Source organism: Cervus elaphus, chromosome 25 (assembly GCF_910594005.1).
Source record: "Cervus elaphus chromosome 25, mCerEla1.1, whole genome shotgun sequence".
Taxonomy (NCBI): Eukaryota; Metazoa; Chordata; class Mammalia; order Artiodactyla; family Cervidae; genus Cervus; species Cervus elaphus.
In genome coordinates, this window is record NC_057839.1 from 24,725,050 (window position 1) to 24,744,096 (window position 19,047).

Here is a 19,047-nt window from a genome sequence, read left to right on the forward strand (position 1 = left end):
GCTCCTGACCACTCACTGCCTTTTCTCCTTTGTTTCTCATATTGTCACTCTTTCCATACCAGAAACTGGCTACCTCCAGGCTTTATATTCCTCATGTTCATTTTACTATAACTTTACAATGTATATTCTTAAAACTACTCCAAAAGTTTCCCCCCATGTGATTTAAGGAAACATTTAAGTTATCCTCAACATCATAGCTCAGACAATACTGGCCCTCCCCTGGTGGGAGCATCTCCTCTACATCCTGAGTTACCTTTTGAGAGAGAGAGAGAGAGGGCAGCTCGTCTGCACCTGCACCTTTAGGGTGACTAATCCAGGAGATTCTCTGGAAAATTCCAAGTAATTCCAAGATCTCCAGGCAGAACAAACTCACAGTGAGTCCTGGTTTTGTCTAAACTATCCACAGTTAGTATCCTCTGCCTTTTCCAGGGTTTCCTCTTGTAACTAGTAATATCTCAGGATTACTCCCTGGTGGCTCAGAAGGTGAAGAATCTGCCTGGCATGCAGGATACTCGGGTTCAATCCCTGGGTTGGGAAGATCCCCTGGGAAAGGGAATGGCAACCCACCCCAGTATTCTTGCCTGGAGAATTCCATGGACAGAGGAGCCTGGAGGGTTACAGTCCATGTTGTTGCAGAGTTGGACACAACTGAGCAAGTAACACACACAAGGATTGCTCAAACATAAATCTAGTGGTCTATCTAGACCACTATGCCCTGAGTGCAAACTATGCCCTGAGTGCCCACTATGAACAAAGCGCTATGCTAGACAATAAGAGGGAAAAGATAAGAGGTTGATTGACAAGTCACAAGCAGTGTGTAAAGTTGCTTTGGTGAAAGGAAGACACACACACAAATACCATAAGGGTTGCAGAGGAAGTGTTAGGGCAGGAGCAGTCCTTCTCCAGATCCAAAACCAGACCCCAGAGTAGAGTTGCTTTCAAGTCCCACACCGGAGGTATGTATGGTAAAGAGAATCACGTCCCCCTAAAAGAGGTCTACATCCTAATCCCCAAAGCCTGTGAGTGTCTTACCTTACAAAGTAAAGGGGACTTGGAGGTTGTGATTAAGCTAAGGATATAGAGCTGGGAAGATTATCCTGAATTATCTACATGGGCCCAAAGGAATCACAAGGGTATTTATAAGGCAGAGGGAGGCAGAAGAGCTCAAGTCAGAAGAAGAAGCTGTGATGATGGAAGAAAAGCTGGAGGAAAAGAGATCAGAAGATGCCATACTGGTGGCTTTGAAGATGGAGGAAGAGGCCACAAGCCATGGGTTGCAGACTGCCTCTAGAAGTAGAAAGAAAGCAAGGAAAGAGATTCCTCCTTTAGAACCTCCAGAGAATAGCAGTCCTGTTGACCCATTTTGGATTTCTGACCTCCAAAACTATAAAGTGATAAACCTGCGCTGCTTCAAGCCACTAAGTGGCTTGTTTGTTACAGAAGCAATAGGAAACCGATACGCATGGTTTTCCAGGGGACAGGATGGTGGGCTGAATGACAGGTACGTTTTTCAACCTACCCAACTACAGATACACTTGGCCCTTGGACCTAAACACCGGAGCATCTCTAAGAGCTCTCCAACAGCCTCGGGTCATAAGGAATGAGACAGGGTGCCCCTGTGACCCGCTCATGACAGTCAGCATCTGTTCCAATCCCTGCAGTGCCAACATTGGATCACATGTCCTGGGCTGAAGGATGCTGATAACAGAAGTGAAGTGAAAGTTGCTCCGTTGTGTCTGACTCTTTGTGACCCCATGGACTATCCATGGAATTCTCCAGGTCAGAATACTGGAGTCGGTAGCCTGTCCCTTCTCCAGGGGATCTTCCCAACTCAGGGATTGAACCCAGGTCTCCTGCATTGCAGGTAGATTCTTTACCAGCTGAGCCACAGGGGAAGCCCAAGAATACTGGACTGAGTAGCCTATCCCTTCTTCAGTGGATCTTCCCAACTCAGGAATCCAACTGGGGTCTCCTCAATTGCAAGTGAATTCTTTACCAGCTGAGCTATCAGGGAAGCCTGATAATAGAAAGATAATAATAGATAATAGAAAGATAATAGATAATATAAAGAGCTGTAATATATTGACTATGCATCACATGGTGGATATTCTGCTATGCCCACCATATATACTATCTCTAATTTTCCCCATTACTCTATAGAGTGAGTAGTCATACTTCTATTTTAAAAAAAACTGGGTATTAAAGAGACAATATGAGTTGCCCTAGGTTGCAGAGATTTGAGCCCTAGTTTATCTGACTCTAAAGTTGGTTCCTTTCTGCCTCTAACCTGATGTCTCAGAGGGGCCTAAAATGATAATCCCCTATGTTTGTGTTCCAGTTCCTCGGGCTTCACTACCTTGTAGTAACTCAGTTTCACCAGCTTCTGTTCCCACCTGAATGGCACAAGCCCTCCAGCCTCCTGTCAGTCTTCATATCAGACCAGTTATTTCTGATAGAACTCAGGGAAAGTCTCCTGAGTGCTCACAAACAGCCCTCACATCTTCCTCCCATAGCCCCAACATGTTCACTTCTGGAAGGCCCTGGGAAGACAGTGACTCAAGTCTGATGCATTCGCTAGTGCCAATGACCTCTGACAAAGCTATGACAAACCTAGACAGCGTATGAAAAAGAAGAAACATCATTTTGCTGACAAAGGTCCATATAGTCAAAGCTCTTGCTTTTCCAGTAGTCATGTATGGATGTGAGAGTTGGTCCATAAAGAAGGTTGAGCACTGAGGAACTGATGTTTTCGAACTGTGGTGTTAGAGAAGTCTCTTAAGAATCTCTTGGACTGCAAGGAGATCAAACCAGCCAATCCTAAAAGAAATCTACCCTGAATATTCATTGGTAGGACTGATGCAAAGGACTGGCCACCTGATGTGAAGAGCTGACTCACTAGAAAAGACCCTGACGCTAGAAAAGATTGAGGGCTGGAGGAGAAGGGGGCGCCCAAGGATGAGATGGTTAGATAGCATCACCAACTCAATGGACATGAGTTTGAGCAAACTCCAGGAGATAGAGAAGGACAGGGAAGCCAAACAAGCTACAGTCCATGGGGTCACAAAGAGTCGGACACAACTTAGCGACTGAACAACAATGCCCTCTGACAGCATGATGGCAGAGGCAGGGCTGCCCTGTCTTCCTGGCAGTCCCCGCCACGCTGTGGCCACACTGAGGCCACACTAAGTTCTGTGCAGAGAAGAGCTTTCTCTCTGCTCTGTGCTTTAAGCCCCAAGACAACACCAAATGAGACTCTGTCTCACAGATCCCCTCCCAAAACAAGCCCATCATCTGCCTGTAGCCCTTCCTCTATAAAATTTGCTTTCATTTGCTCATCACACTCCTTACAGAACCCCTTTCCATATCCATCAACTGACCCAAATCCCTGTCAATGGGTTGTCAGAGCCACCATGGCATAAGGAACGCTGAGACATGTAGATCATCTAAACCCTGAATCAGAGCAAACTGGAATAAACTCAGACTGCTTATCCAGTGTGTGCAATTTACATGCCTTTCACATCTGTTGTCACAATTGGCCTTCACAGTAATTCTCAAAGGAAGTAATATCCTTTTGTTATAGAAGAAAAACATAAGACTTGAAAATTGAAGGGGCTTGTCCAGTGATGCTAGTACACGGAGAAGCCAGGACTGAATCCAGGACTGTTATTCCTTGGAGCTGGTTCCGCTTCACCGCCCGCAGAAAAGGCAGGGGCCCTGGGATGGCAAGTGTTTTGGAAAGCCTTGAGATCCGACACCGCCCTTGGGCTTGAGCAGACTGCTGGGGGCTTCAGAGCAGTAACGACTCTTCGAGAGAAAGGCTGTAACTCAACCCTTTCCCCCTCCAAGAACAATAAGCGTGCCTGTCTCCCCAGGACAAGCAGGCATTCAAGGAGAGAGACAGACGCTCAGCCAAGCAAAACCTGCTGTGTGTGTGGAAGGAATATGAGGAGAGGAGCTTTTCCCACTTTATAGGAGACCAGCCTCAGGGTCGTCTATCTCCTCCAAAGTGTAAGCTAGACAAGGCAGAAAGGGCCCAGAACCCAACCGAGCAAAGAAACTTAAGAAAAAAGGAAAAAAAACCATCAAGATTGTGGGCTGGGTCTTTTATATGCTAAAAAAAAATTTTTTTTGGCTCTCCATTCAGGCTAAAATCTTGTTTTCCATGTTCACTAAAATAGACCATGGCAAAGATAATAAATATATAAAGAATAAAATACTTTATCTGGAGTCTGCAAGCTTCCTCTAAATTAAACTCAGTGTGGTGAGGTATAAAGAGCCCTTTGTACAAACTATTGCAGTTTAAGTTTCTCCAAGAAAATCATTTCCCAAGTCTGCCTGATACGCTGCTCTTGTAGTCACAGAGACAATATGAGGTCCCAGAAGTGCCAGATGAAAGAGGGGAAGGAAGAGGATTTCTCAGCCTCAGGTGGAAGCAAGAGGTGAGGCCAACCCAGTCTCTTGTCAGCTCCCCTCCGGAAAAACCAAGGGGCATGTGAACACCATCTTCTGAAGCAGGGGCTGTGTGACTGAATTTGAACTTCAGCCCAGAATGCGCAGTTCCAGAGAAGAGCTGGCATTTTCTCCAGCATGGCCTCTACCACGTCTGTGGGATTATCACAGGCCACACATGCACTCCCAGAACACCCGACTGTAATCCTCCCCTTGGGCCCACGGGCTGAGGAAGTGGGTTCTAGATTGGACATTCCATGAGTGCTTTATTGACTGCTGTGTGTCCAAGATTTAAAGGAGCCCATGACAAGACTGAGCGACTGAACTGAACTGATGGCAAGACTGTAGGTGCTCAGTAAATAAATAAAGTATGGATGACTATGGATCTCAACAAACGCACCTCAAGCCCCTGTGCTCCCTTCCCTCCGCTTCCCAATAAGCCAAGTGGCAGTCAGAGCTGAGGGTCCCATACAGATAACAGTTAAGAGGATCTTTTCTTAAATTGAAATATATGTGTGCTCAGTCACTTCAGTCATGTCTGACTCTGCAACCCCATGGACTGTACCCCGCCAGGCTCCTCTGTCCAAGGGATTCTCTGGGTAAGAATACTGGAGTGGCTTGCCATTTCCTCCTCCAGGGGATCTTCCCGACCCAGGGACCCAACCCACATCTCTTATGTCTACCTACATTGGCAGGTGGGTTATTTACCACTAGCGCCACCTGGGAAGCCCTAAATTGAAATAGAGTTGATCCAAATATGTTGTGTTAGTTTCAGGTATATAGCAAGGTTTTATATATATATATATATATATATATATATATATATACATATATATATCTTTCTCTGACATACTTCACTTAGTATGATAATCTCTATGTCCATCCATGTTGCTACAAATGGCAATATTTCATTCCTCTTAATGGCTGAGTAGTATTCTGTTGTGTATGTACCACATCTTCTTTAGCCATTCATCTGTCGATGGACATTTAGACTGCTTCCATGTCTTGGCAATCATAAATAATGCTGCTTTGAACAATAGGGTGCATGTATCTTTTGAATTAGAGTTTTCTCTGGATATATGCCCAGGAGTGGGGTTGCTAGGTCATATAGTAGCTCTATTTCTAGTTTTTTATGGAATTTCCATACTGTTCTCCCTAGTAGCTATACCAATTTACATTCCCACCAACAATGTATGAGGATTCCTTTTTCTCCCACACCCTCTCCAACATTTGTTATTTGTAGATTTTTTGATGATGGCCATTCTGACTTGTGTGAGGTGATATATCATTGTAGCTCTGATTTACATTTCTCTAACAATTAGCAATGTTGAGCATCTTTTCATGTGCCTGCCAGCCACCTGTATGCCTTGTTGTTCAGTTACTCAGTCATGTCCAACACTTTGTAACCCCATGGACTGCAGCACACCAGGATTCCCTGTCCATCACCATCTCCTGGAGCTTGCTCAAACTCATGTGCATCGAGTCGGTGATGCTATCCAATCATCTCATCCTCTGTCGTCCTTTTTTCCTCCTGCCTTTGATCTTTCCCAGCATCAGGGTTTTTTCAAATGAGTCAGTTCTTCGCATCAGGTGACCCAAATATTGGAGTTTCAGCTTCATCATCGATCCTTAAAATGAATATCCAGGACTGATTTCCTTGAGGGTGGACTGGTTGGATCTCCTTGCAGTCCAAGGGACTCTCAAGAGTCTTCTCCAACACCACAGTTCAAAAGCATCAATTCTTCAGTGCTCAGATTTCTTTATAGTCCAACTCTCACATCTGTACATGACTACTAGAAAAACCATAGCTTCGACTAGATGGACCTTTGTTGGCAAAGTAATGTCTCTGCTTTTTAACATGCTGTGTAGGTTTATCATAGCTTTTCTTCCAAGGAGCAAGCATCTTTTAATTTCATGGCTGCAGTCACCATCTGCAGTGATTTTGGAGACCCCAAAAATAAAGTCTGTCACTGATTCCATTGTTTCCCCATCTATTTGCCATGAAGTGATGGGACAAGATGCCATGATCTTAGTTTTCTGAATGTTGAGTTTTAAGCCAACTTTTTCACTCTCCTCTTTCACTTTCATCAAGAGGATCTTCAGTTCTTCTTCACTTTCTGCCATAAGGGTGGTGTCACCTGCATTTCTGAGGTTGTTGATATTTCTCCCAGCAATCTTGATTCCAGCTTGTGCTTCATCCAGCCTGGCATTTTGCATGATGTAATATGCATATAAGTTAAATAATCAGGGTGACAGCCTTGACATACTTCTTTCCTGAAGTCTGTTGTTCCATGTACAGTTCTAACTGTACCTTTAGAACTGTACATTTACAACTGCATTTGTGGCATAAGATGGCAGAGTAGAAGGATGTGTACTCATCTTCTCCTATAAGAACTCCAAAATTACAGCTCACTGTTGAGTAACCATCAACTGGAGAATTTGGATCCCACCAAGAAAAGATACCCCACATCCAATGGCAAAGGAGAAGACACAGCAAGACAATAGGAGGGTGAAATCACATTTAGAATCAAACCCCTTACCCACCAGAGATGCACAAAGGGCTCAAACAAACCTTGTGCACACTAGGACCCAGAGACCCCACAGAGACTGGGCCAGAACAGTGTTTGAGTGTCTCCTGCAAAGGTACGGGTCAGCAGTGGCCTGCTGCAGGGTCAGGGGCTCTGGGTGCAGCAGACCTGGGTATGGCCTAGGCCTTCTTGGAGGAGGTCACAATTAACCCCACCATAGAGCCACCAGAACTTACACAGATCTGGGAAAACAGACTCTTGGAGGGCACAAACAGAACCTTGTGCACCAGGACCCAGGAGAAAGGAGCAGTGACCCCACAAGAGACTGACCCAGACTTGCCCGTGAGCGTCTAGGAGTTTCCAGCGGAGGTGTGGGTCGATGGTGGCCTGCTGCAGGGTCGGGAGCACTGAGTGCAGTGCATGGGTCTTTTTGGAGGAAGGATTTGGGCTTTCATAGTTCATGATACACTGATTCAAATGTCAGGTTATGAGTTTAGTTTGTTTCAATACTTGGTTGTTTTTTGGGGTTTTTTTTGTTTGTTTGTTTTTGGTGCTTAAAATCTTGATGCCACATTAATGCCATTGTTTCTTCTTAGACCAAATGTGATTAAACCAAGCTGGCTGGCTTTCCTTTGTATTGCCTCTCATTCATTCTGACATTTGTGATACTTTTCCAACTGATCTGGCTGTTCTCCAGACACCCCTTTCACCTACCGAGCCCATCCCTGCTGAATTTATGTTCAAAGGAAGAAAATCTGAGCCCTACTACCTCTCAAGCTTATCTACTGACTATTCACATGCAGAGACCCTGCTGTGGTCATCATAGACATTTGGGTTGTCCCCAAACATGCTGGGTACATTTCCACACATGTCAGGTACATTTCAGCCTATGCTACCCACCCTGCCATGACTGCCCCCTCACTTTCTCTTTACTTGTTGTGATCATATATGTAAAAAGGTTAGGACTTGAAGTCATATACCAGCTGCGTGGTCTTAGGAAGTTTAATCAATGGTGCTAAGCATCGGTTTCCTTGGCTATAAAATTAGAATAGTCAAAAGCATAACATTTTGCAGGATTGTTGCGCGACTTAAACAAAGCCCTGTAAATTCTGAGTACAGTACCTGTCACTCAGTAGGATATACAAGTTCATCTCATTCTGCTCCTTTGACCCTTTGCTTTCTTATCCATAAAATGAGGATACTAATAACATCCTCCTTGAAGGATTTTGTAGTGATCAGATAGGACGTTGTTACCACCTTTTCTCCCCAACCTGACTCACTGCCAGATACCTTCCTGAGGTGCCTCTGTGGCCAGTTCTGCCTGGGCCATTCCACAGGGATTCATTCAGCACAGACTGTCTTGTGACTTGGGGCTGTAGTTGTGTCAGGCTGTCTTTTAGCTTTCTTGTGTATTCTTACCTTTCTCATCTGACCACAAGCCCCTGAGCCAGGAATAATGCCCCCTAGCAGCTCAGGTTCCCTGGAGCCTCATACACAGTAGAGTCAATCATTATAGCCCACAGTTGCTGCTGCTGAGCTGGGCATGGTGATGGGGGTGGAAACACCAAGGAACACCGGCTCTGGCTAAGTGTCCATCTAGCTCAGAGGCCCAACGATCTGTTGGAGACTGCCTTTCCTTCTCACTCATGAAGTGGGAGCCATTTTTCCAGATACCACTGAGAAATGAGATCAGCAGAAGAAGCAAGGGAAGAATCTGTTTGTTGCTCTGCTCTCCCATCAGTACCTTCCAAACATGCGTGGTAAACCATCTCTTCTTCCCTGGAGAAGGAAAGTGCAGGAGGAGATATGGGTCCTGACTCCACAGAGCTGCTTCATGTTTGAAGGCAGTGCATGTCCTTTAGGGCTGCCACTGCTTTAAAAATAAATGAGGGCTTTAATGACCCCTCAGGGTGATAATTGCACAGTTCCCACAGAGCTCTCATTTCAATGGTCACACAGAATTGAGCTCTCCCCCTTACACTGCTTTTACATCTGCCTGGTACAACTTTTTGCTCACTCCCTACTCAGCAGGTCAGGCAGGATTTTCTTGTCTGGAAGATGCAGCCTCTCTCTCACATACCCCGGATTTAAATTAAACAACATTCTCCTCGCGTCCCATTTCTTCAGAACTGGCTCTTCTTTGACATTGAGGAGAACCAGTTGAGAGTCAGTTTGCTAAACTCTAATGTCTATGTCCATCTTTCCGCACCTCTCACCTTCACCTCCTCCCTCAGAGTGGAATGAACAAGAAACTGATAACTTTCAGACAATAAAAGATTCAAGAGCAAAAACATCCACGTGTATACACTGAAAGTCAATTAAGTTGTTCTCAGTGTTTCCTTTCTCAGATAAGTAGGATTAGAGAAGTCCTACAAACTTGTGTGAACAGATTTTATCTACTAATGAGCTGGGACTAAGAAGCATATAGGGAAGTTTGCAGAAGACAAGAAACCTGAGGCCTGCTCTCATAAATAAAGTTGGATGGGCAACCCTGGGCAAGTCTCCATTGCTTCTCACTCCTCATCTTCATCAGTTTACCTCATGCACCAAGTGCAAAGAGAAACATCTTCCTTACCTGAGAGAAGGAGGCTGGCCAGTTGCTCTAGGACAGAGGTAACACCCATGGCTGCCAACTCATGCCTGTAGGTGAACTCTGGCTGCAGAAAGCTGGCAATGGATGTAGCAACTTCTACAGCACAGAACAGAAATGAATTTTCCTCACTGTGACACTGCAGGATGCCAGGTCCCTCCAGCATCTCCAAAGTCCACCAGATCCATATAAGCATCATCTCAAAGTACCAGTCCCTGATATAACACATGGGAAAATGCATCAAACTGCAAACCAGGAGGATGCTACAGGACCCAAGCAAACAGCCATCATTTTTAGAGTAATTGCTGTGCTAGAATAGCTCTCTTCTCACTCAAGGATGAGCAGACAGAAAACAAAACCAGAAAACATGGGGACCATGAAAGAAAGAGGCAGAAGAAAGCAATGTGGGACAATGGTTTACTATTTAGAAAAAGAATTTAGATAGCAGTTGCTTTCTTTGTTAATAAAAACCTGATTTTAAGAAATAAAAAGATAAAAGGATTAGACATAAAAATAAGTTAAAAAGAAACCTGCAGAGTTAAGGAAAGGATGCAATAAAAATACTGCAGTAGAATTTGAGTCTTTAAAACAGCAGCATTAAGAATGCTAAAAATTAAATCATATGTAGAAGATAAACACAAGAGTTTCACTAGAAGCAGAGCATAATGACAAAGAGAAGGAAAATATTGAGAGGGGAAAGAATCTGTATGGATAACAAAATATATGAGGGATTAGTGCTCTTTCAGATGGGACCAGAACAAGTAAATTAGAATATTATTTAAAGAGTGTCAAAGAAGAAAGTTTCCAGAATTGAATAAGGATCACGTTGACCAAAAGAGTATGGTGCTCGCACATGAGTCCAGGTCCTAAAAATGCCACATGTTTCTGCCTTGATTGGGAAGCTCCCTCTTGAAACCCAGCCACCACTCTGAGAGAAAGGCAAGCCACCACATGGGGAAGCCACGTGTAGGTGTTCTGGCTGTTGCTCCATCTTAACGTCCCAGCCTCAGGCAATGTCAAATGCCAGCCACGTGAGTGAGCCTTCAGAGTGCTCCAGCCCCCAGCCAGCAGGTCACCCCCAGCTTTAAATGCCCCTGAGTGACACTACGCGCGGGAAGACAAGCTGTCCCTGCCAAGCTGCAAGTTCATGAGCAAACTCAATGATGACTGTTCTTGTAAACTGCTCTGTTTAAGGGGATTATTACAAAACCAAAGATAACTCAAACCAACCAATAGCTTTCTAACTGAGAGGAGTTCAAACAGATATTAAACACAGTGGCTCCCACACAGCGATGTGCTCTGGCTGCCTCAGAATTGAGATGTAGACAGTGTGGGGAGCAGGGGTTTCATCTTGGCATTCAGGTTCATGTCGTGCCCCCTCTCCCACCCCATATCATGGAAGAGGCGGCACTGCGCTGCTCTGGGCCCTCCAGGCCCTGGGGACACTCTTATCTCCAGAGTGTCTCTGGTTATCTGAGAGACTTCCCAGCAACATCCTGGGGGTTGGAAAGATCTTTTAGATGAGTTTTCTATGCACATACACATACAACACTGCAAAGTTATTTATGTGAGTAACAAAGACAGCCTTCACTATTTACAGCTCAACTTGGAGAGTTCTTTTCCAAGATCCTGAAGCCACTTAGATGGGATAAACAAAGCAAGGTGGTGGGGGTTGGGGGGGGGGGTTGCGATATTTTTAAACTGACTTGAATTGTGGCAAAGGGCAACTCTCCCAAGATGCTGGGCAAAGACGAGGGCAATGCCGAGAACCTGGGGATCTGAATTTTCTTGGCAACTTGCCCCATTCCTTGTGGTTCCCCAAGTCCTCCCTCACTGCTTCCTGTGGGCAGTGACGCCACACCTGTTGTGAGCCATCTCCACCGACAGGACCCGGGGCAACTCCACCTCCGGTCCCAGATGGGCTGACTCACCTCTAGCGTGCTGTCCCCAGAAGAGCCAGAGCGCCTGTGTAAGGCACACGGCTCTGCCATGTGACTCAGAGCGTGGGGGTGGAGAAAAGGAAAGCACTGAACCTTGTGAAAACAAAAACACGGGGCTTCTTGTACAGAGGTCAAGCGTGCCAAGTTCACTCCTGCCCACTGTGTGGCCACATGCTGTCCCCTGAAAACAGAGGCGCCCCCTTTATGGCAGACAATGAACTTCACTGGAACTTAAAACCGAGGTGGAAGAGAAACAAACGTCGCCCAGTGTGGCTCGACAGACAGAGTAGGGGTGGGTGGACGAGACCTTCACCAGTCTCTCTGCCCTCGGGTCCCAGGATCATGCTGGTTCTGTGACCCTCCAGGCCAACCCTGGGGTCAGGCCTGCTCCCCGACCCTGTCCTTCTCCATGCCGTCCTCAGCCTGCTGACCAGGACAGTCTTTGCACCTTTCCCCCAGCTGACCTTAATAAGGACAAGTGCATGCGTTCTCGGTCACTCAGTTGTGTCCAACTCTTGGCAGCTCCATGGACTGTAGGCCGCCAGGCTCCTCTGTCCATGCGATTCTCCAGGCAAGAATACTGGAGTGGGTTGCCATGCCCTTCTCCATGGGATCTTCCTAACCCAGGGATTAAACCTGGGTCTCCTTCATTTCCTATAGATTCTTTATCAGCTGAGCCACCAAGGAAGCCCCAGGGACAAGTGCAGAGGCCTGTTTTAATGTGAGGGTTTTATGGCAAATTCTAGGAGGAAACTGACAGACAGCCTCAATAATAATCAACAAAGGGGAGTAGTAGATGTCTAGAAATCTTATGGAGCTTTAACATCTAGGAGAGAGGTGGACCTCGGGCAGGGCTGCATGGGAAGGGTTGGCCGAGTCCACCTCAGAGACTCACAGAGGAACAAGCACTGACCGGGAGACCATCCTCTAACCGCCTTCTCTGCTCTGGTCTGTCACTTCCTCTGAGCTTCATCATGGTTTTCATTGTCAAATGACAAATTATATATGTGTGTGTGTGTGTATGAGGTGAAGTCGCTCAGTCGTGTCCGACTCTTTGCAACCCCAAGGACTGTAGCCTACCAGGCTCCTCAGTCCATGGGATTTTCCAGGCAAGAACACTGGAGTGGGTTGCCATTTCCTTCTCCAGGGGATCTTCCTCACCCAGGGATCGAACCCGGGTCTCCCGCATTGTAGGCAGACGCTTTACTGTCTCAGGGAAGCTACCTACATATAAATATAACAATTATATATTGTTACATTTTTAGATAATATTTCCATGAGAAACCATTGTTCCCTTCATCCTTCCCCCTTTCCATGTGAGACTGACATACTTTGAAACCCCAAAGACTTTACATCCGGATGACCTATAATTCATGAGGCTGGAGGATTTTCCTGCTCTTTCTTGACTTTATTTCCTTTCCTCCTAATCCGCTCTCTTTATTCCCCCTTATCTGCCTCTGGCCTACAGCATTATCTCTTCTTCCCCAGAATCTCAGCAGAATTTTTTGAGCCTTCATTCTCTGCTTAGCATTTAGTCTCCCATGCCCTGGTGTTCTCTGCCAGAATCCAAGAGTCCCTCTTCCCATGTCCTGCAGAGCAAACTTCATGTCCCACCAGCAGGGATTCCTGGGCTCTCCGGGTCTTCAGTGGTGCCATTAAATGGAGTCTCTCCTTGGATCCATGTGCTCTCAGGAATGCCTCAGAATTAGATAAGGAATGAATTACCTAAGAACACCCACAGCCTGTAACACCGATAGAAATGTGGTAAAACATTCAAATGTCATCTATGGTCCTAACAAAGGCTTTGCATCCAGTGAGTGAATCTGTCTGCCTACTATAGAAAAAAAGAATGATTTTAGCTAACACTTAATATTTCTTTCTATATGCCAGGCACTTTACATACATTAACTTCTAAGTTTTATGCACTTTACATACATTAACTCATTTCATCCTGATACCTACTCTGTGAGGTTATTGTTTTCCCCATGTCACAGAGAAAGAAATCGGGGCCCAGAGAGATCAAGCAACTTGCATGAACATCTCCTAGCTATAAATGGCAGAAGCAGGATCCAAATTTGGGCAATCTGGCTCCTGAGTTTGAACTTCTAGCTGTTATGCCATACTGCTGACAAGATCTGGAAGAGAAGGATTGGGGGAAAACCCAAGATTACCCTTCCAGTAAAAAGCACAATAAACAGAGTCAAAAGTCAGCAGTGGCACAGAATAGCCATATAATAAGGGACAAAATACTTAACTCCTCCACTTAAGTGTCTTTATCTGCAAAATAGGAAAAGCTATAATAACTTTCAGGATAAATTTGAGAATTAAATAAGAGCATATGAGTATAAAGGAAAGGTGTTTTAGGAACTTCACTCACTGCTTAATAAGAAAGGCCAAAAGTAACAGCTGCTTCAACAAGATAAAAATTTATTCAAAAAAAAAAATTTATTCATCTCACACATTAAAAAAAAAGAAGAAGAAGTAGAGGTAGCCAGTCTTAGGATGGGACTAGAACTCACACTCAGTGGGAATCCAGATACCTATCTTTCTCTACAATCCTTTGTAGATAATCCCTCAAGGTTGCCTCATGATCCAAGATGGCGGCTGCAAATCCAGTCATTACGTCTACTTTCTAGAGGAAGTGGGGAGTTAAAAGATTTTTATAAGCCTGCATTAGTTGATTCTTTCCCTTTTAAGGTACCGTCCCAGAATTCCCACCCAACAACTTCTTACATTTCATTAGTTGGAACTTAGTTGCATGACCATATCTAGCAGCAAAGGAAGCTGGGAAATATAGTCTCACTACTGAGCCCAGTGCTATCTGAATTAAATCAGGGTTCTGCTACTAAACAAAAAACGGATATGAAAATTGGTTGGACAGTAAGCAGCCTCTGACCAGAGAAGGGCTGTAAATTTTATTGAGAATCAACTCCTTGCCAGACACTTCACATAAATTTTCTCATTTAATCCTCATAACAACCCAGAAAGATTTGAAAATTAACATTACATTTACAGATAAGTATATGGGATCAGAGAGAATAAGCAATCCAGCTCTTCACAGGGGAAACATTTAAACCAGTTCTAACTTCAAAACTTGAACTCTATCGACAACCATTCAGCCTTTAAAGTTTCCTCCAAGGAAAAATATTTTGCCAAAATTGAAACACCATGTACATCTTCACGATTTCTCTTATATTAATACTTAAAATCATTTCTCAATTTCTTCCCTGGAGAATGTGAAGGAGTAACTTCAATTACTTTGTAAGAACTGCAGAAAGAGAGCTACAAACCATTTCATTGGTAACACTCATGAACACCCACACACATGTGTCACACACTGATGTATCTACACTTGAAGAGAATTTCCTAGCCTCTCTCTCTCTCCATAGGCAGAAAAGGTCATTTGTGCCGAAAGAAAAACTATTGACGTGATTAATACCTAGGCCTCAAACTCCAGACCCCGTTCCTTCAGCCACAGATTGTTTATACCAGAAAGAAGTGACGGACTTTATGTTCTCTATGCTTTTGATCCATTCTGACAGGAGGTGTGGCAGAGAACACAGAAGCACCGCCTCAGAGCCCATGCCTGCTGGGTCCACTCCAGCAGTCAGGGTGTTGGAAGAGTGAGGAGGTGTGATGCAAGGGAGGAAGCAGCCAGAAAACAGGCTATCTACACTTTGTGCTCAGTCTCAGTAGAAGCCTCTATGCCTGTAGATTCCCTGTCTAAATGGAAAACAATCTCGATTTGTACCAACTGGGCATAAACTGTTGCTATTACAGTCTCTTCCTACGAAATGTCCCTCAGGACAAGTAGACTCAGTCCTGAAGGTAGGGCCTCTGTGTTGTGCCGGCATCCAGCAGAGCTGGACAAAAGGCTTTTCAAACGCCCTAGAAGACTACTCCCCGGCCCCCACAGCCACAGGTCCTCTGGAAGGACTCGGGTCTTTTCTTCCACTTCAGAGACACCACCTGTGATCTGTTAGGATTCTCTCCTGAGAGGTGATTTTGAGCAGAGAGGATGAGGACCACACAAAGGTGGACAAAGACAGCCTGGTGCTTAAAGGTGAACTTCACCTTTCCAGTCTTTTCTTTGGGATTAATCTGAAAATGTTTCATATACTTAACACAGCTTTTCTGAAGGAAAGAGAGTTTTGATGACTGAGGAAAGAGGTAAAAGACAAGGCTTGGAAGGGGGTGGTATTTTCAAAGCACAGAAAGCGTGAGGAAGGCGACAGGTGAAGGAGACAAAAGAGACATGGGAGAAGAGGCATCTGATAGTCAGGGCATGAGGGCGCGGGCTGGGGGAAGACATCTGGGAAACGAGAGAGAGAACAGAAAGGAAGCTTTGGACACGCTGTCCTTCTACCGCACAGCATTCCCTAGAACAGACACTGAGCCATAACAGAGAAGAGGTTCTCAAAGGCTGAAATTGTACCAGGGGTTACATGGACTCCTAGCAGTGATGCTGGAGAGCAAAACTTAACACAAGGAAATACGGGATGAGGGTATTTCTGGCCAATAAGATAGGGAAAGGAGACTGGCTGGAATTTTTCCACCTACCTTCAAGGCTTGTCCAAGGGGTTTGTGTGCTCTCTATACCAGGTGGGAGCCATCCCTAACAGATGACATGAAGTCAGAGTGAAAGAGCCTCCAAATGGTGTTTTGGATGCATTTCAGTGCCTTTAGACTCTGGGTTCGATCCCTGGGTTGGGAAGATCCCCTGGAGAAGGGAAAGGTTACCCACTCCAGTACTCTGCCCTGGAGAATGCCATGGACTGTACAGTCCATGGGGTTGCAAAGAGCTGGACACAACTGAGCAACTTTCACAGACCCAAGTACGTGGAGCCCTGCCCTGGACACTCACTGAGGCTATAACCAGTTTCCGTGGGATAAGGAGTCGGCATGGCCAAGGGGAGCTCGCATCCCCCTTCTAGACTACTCTCTGGGAGCTGAGGATCCTGGAATTTCTTGCCCAAACATCCTTAAGCCTGCTTATGGGCCTGTGAGGGCCTCTTCCCAGGTCTGTCCTACTGAGAATGGGCTGCAGAGCTGGTGAATGCCACATAAGCCACAGGGGACACTAACTGAAGGGGACAGTGGACAGAACTAGGTTTTGGCACACCAGGCTCCTCCTAGTATTGGGTGGAGTTGATGCTGGGAAGGGTAAAAGATGGGTGATGTCTGGGAACCAGATTTTGAAAGGTCAGAATGTAAACCTGGCCTTCCAGTTCATTATTAAGATATATTTGTCAAGTTAGAAAGATAAATAAAATAACATATCTTATTCAACATCTTGTAGCTTGACTTCTAACTTTCAAAATGTAGACACAGGATAAATAGATTTCTATCTGTACTCTTGCCCTCGGCCCTGAAAGTTTGAGGGTGGACCCACCGGATTTCACTTAAATCTGTTTTCTCAAGTAGAAGGAAAACAATAAAACAAGGGCAGGACATGACGTGGGGAAGGCAGGCCGAGGTGGGGGTAGGGGTGTCTGTCCAGGCTGTCACCAACCACAAGCTTTATGCCCTATAGCCAGAAACATCCATTCTGGTATTCAGAGTCCTCTTAAGGCTATTGGGCTAGAAGTTCCATTAAATTTCAACACTCAGCAACCAAAGAAATCTAGGGTCTGATTCACCTACAGGGAGATACAATAGGCAAGGGTTTTTCTAATCTTAAGCTACCATGAGAATTAAGGCAGAAAGAGTTCCAATATCCTGCTTCTGAATTGTTCATTTTCCATTGAGAGAACTATTTTTAACAGAACCCTGAATAATAAGAAGAAAACTCTCCACAGACCTATAGCTATGGAAATTCTTACACTCAAGGACCCACATGGTCACATTTTTCTGTGATTAGTACAAGGTTTTTCAGATAAGTGTTTGCTTGCATTGTAGAAACAGTTCCAAAATCAATAAGAAATGTTATACCTTATCACTCCCCAGAAGGGAAAAACAATAAAGAATTTTGCAAACCACGTCTGGGAGGCTGAGCAAGACATACATTCAAGTCTAATAGAGAACAACCACAGCCCAGAGACAGCACATCAAACCTCACTATGGGAGCCAGTTCTTCCAATCAGGGAATCAACCCAGAGAAACCACAACACAGGAGGAGAAAACAGATGATTCTGTTTTCCTTACCACCTGCATTCAACCCAAATGGGGGAAGGCATCAGGAAGCAAAAACCCTGTTAAAAGTTATGGGAGTCTATGGCTTCCTTGAGAACAAATCGGAAATCTGTTTGAGTTATAACTCTTCCATCTTTTAAAACTGGATGAAGAAATATATAGAACAGTAAATGGTGGAGAAGAGGCATCTCAGAACATAGAGATAAAGCATCTGTTCTATTCAGTTGCTTGAAAGTGAAAGTGAAGTCATTCAGTCATGTCTGACTCTTTGTGACCCCATGGAATGTAGCCTACCAGGCTCCTCCGTCCATGAGATTCTCCAGGAAAGAATGCTGGAGTGGGTTACCATTTCCTTCTCCGGGGGATCTTCCCAACCCAGGGATCGAACCCGGGTCTCCCACATTGGAGGCAGACACTTTAACCTCTGAGCCACCAGGGAAGCCCATTCAGTTGCTTAGTTGTGTCCAACTCTTTGCGACCCCATGGACTACAGCACGCCAGACTTCCTTGTCCATCACCAACCCCTGCAGCTTGCTCAAACTCATGTCCATCGAATCAGTGATGCCATCCAACCACCTCATCCTCTGTCATCCCCTTCTCCTCCTGCCTTCAATCTTGCTCAACATCAGGGTCTTTTCAAATAAGTCTGTTCTTCACATCAAGTGGCCAAAGTATTGGAGCTTCAGCTTCAGCATCAGTCCTTCCAATGAATATTCAGGACTTATTTCCTTTAGGATTGACTGGTTTGACCTCCTTGGAGTCCCAGGGACTCTTCAAGAGTCTTCTCCAACACCACAGTTTAAAAGCATCAACTCTTCAGCACTCAGCTTTCTTTATGGTTCAGTTCTCACATCTATACACAACTACTGGAAATACCAAAGCCATGACTAGACAGACCTTTGTCAGCAAAGTAATGTCTCTGCTTTTTAATATGCTGCCTAGGTTGGTCATCGCTTTTCTTCCAAGGAGCAAGTATCTTAATTGCATGGCTACAGTCACCATCAGCAGTGATTATGGAGCCTAAGAAAATAAAGAATGTCACCGTTGCCATTGTTTTCTCATATACTTATCATGAAGCGATGGGACCAGTTACCATGATCTTCATTTTTTGAATGCTGAGTTTTAAGCCCCCTTTTTCACTCTCTTCTTTCACTTTCATCAAGAGGCTCTTTAGTTCCTGTTAGCTTTCTCCCTAAGGGTGTTTTTCATCTGCATATCTGAGGTTATTGATATTTCTCCCAGCAATCTTGATTCTAGTTTGTGCTTCATCCAGCCCAGCATTTCACATGATGTTCTCTGCATATAAGTTAAATAAGCAAAGTGTCAACATATAGCCTAGATGTACTCCTTTCCCAAATTGGAACCAGTCTATTGTTCCATATCCAGTTCAAATTGCTGGTTCTTGACC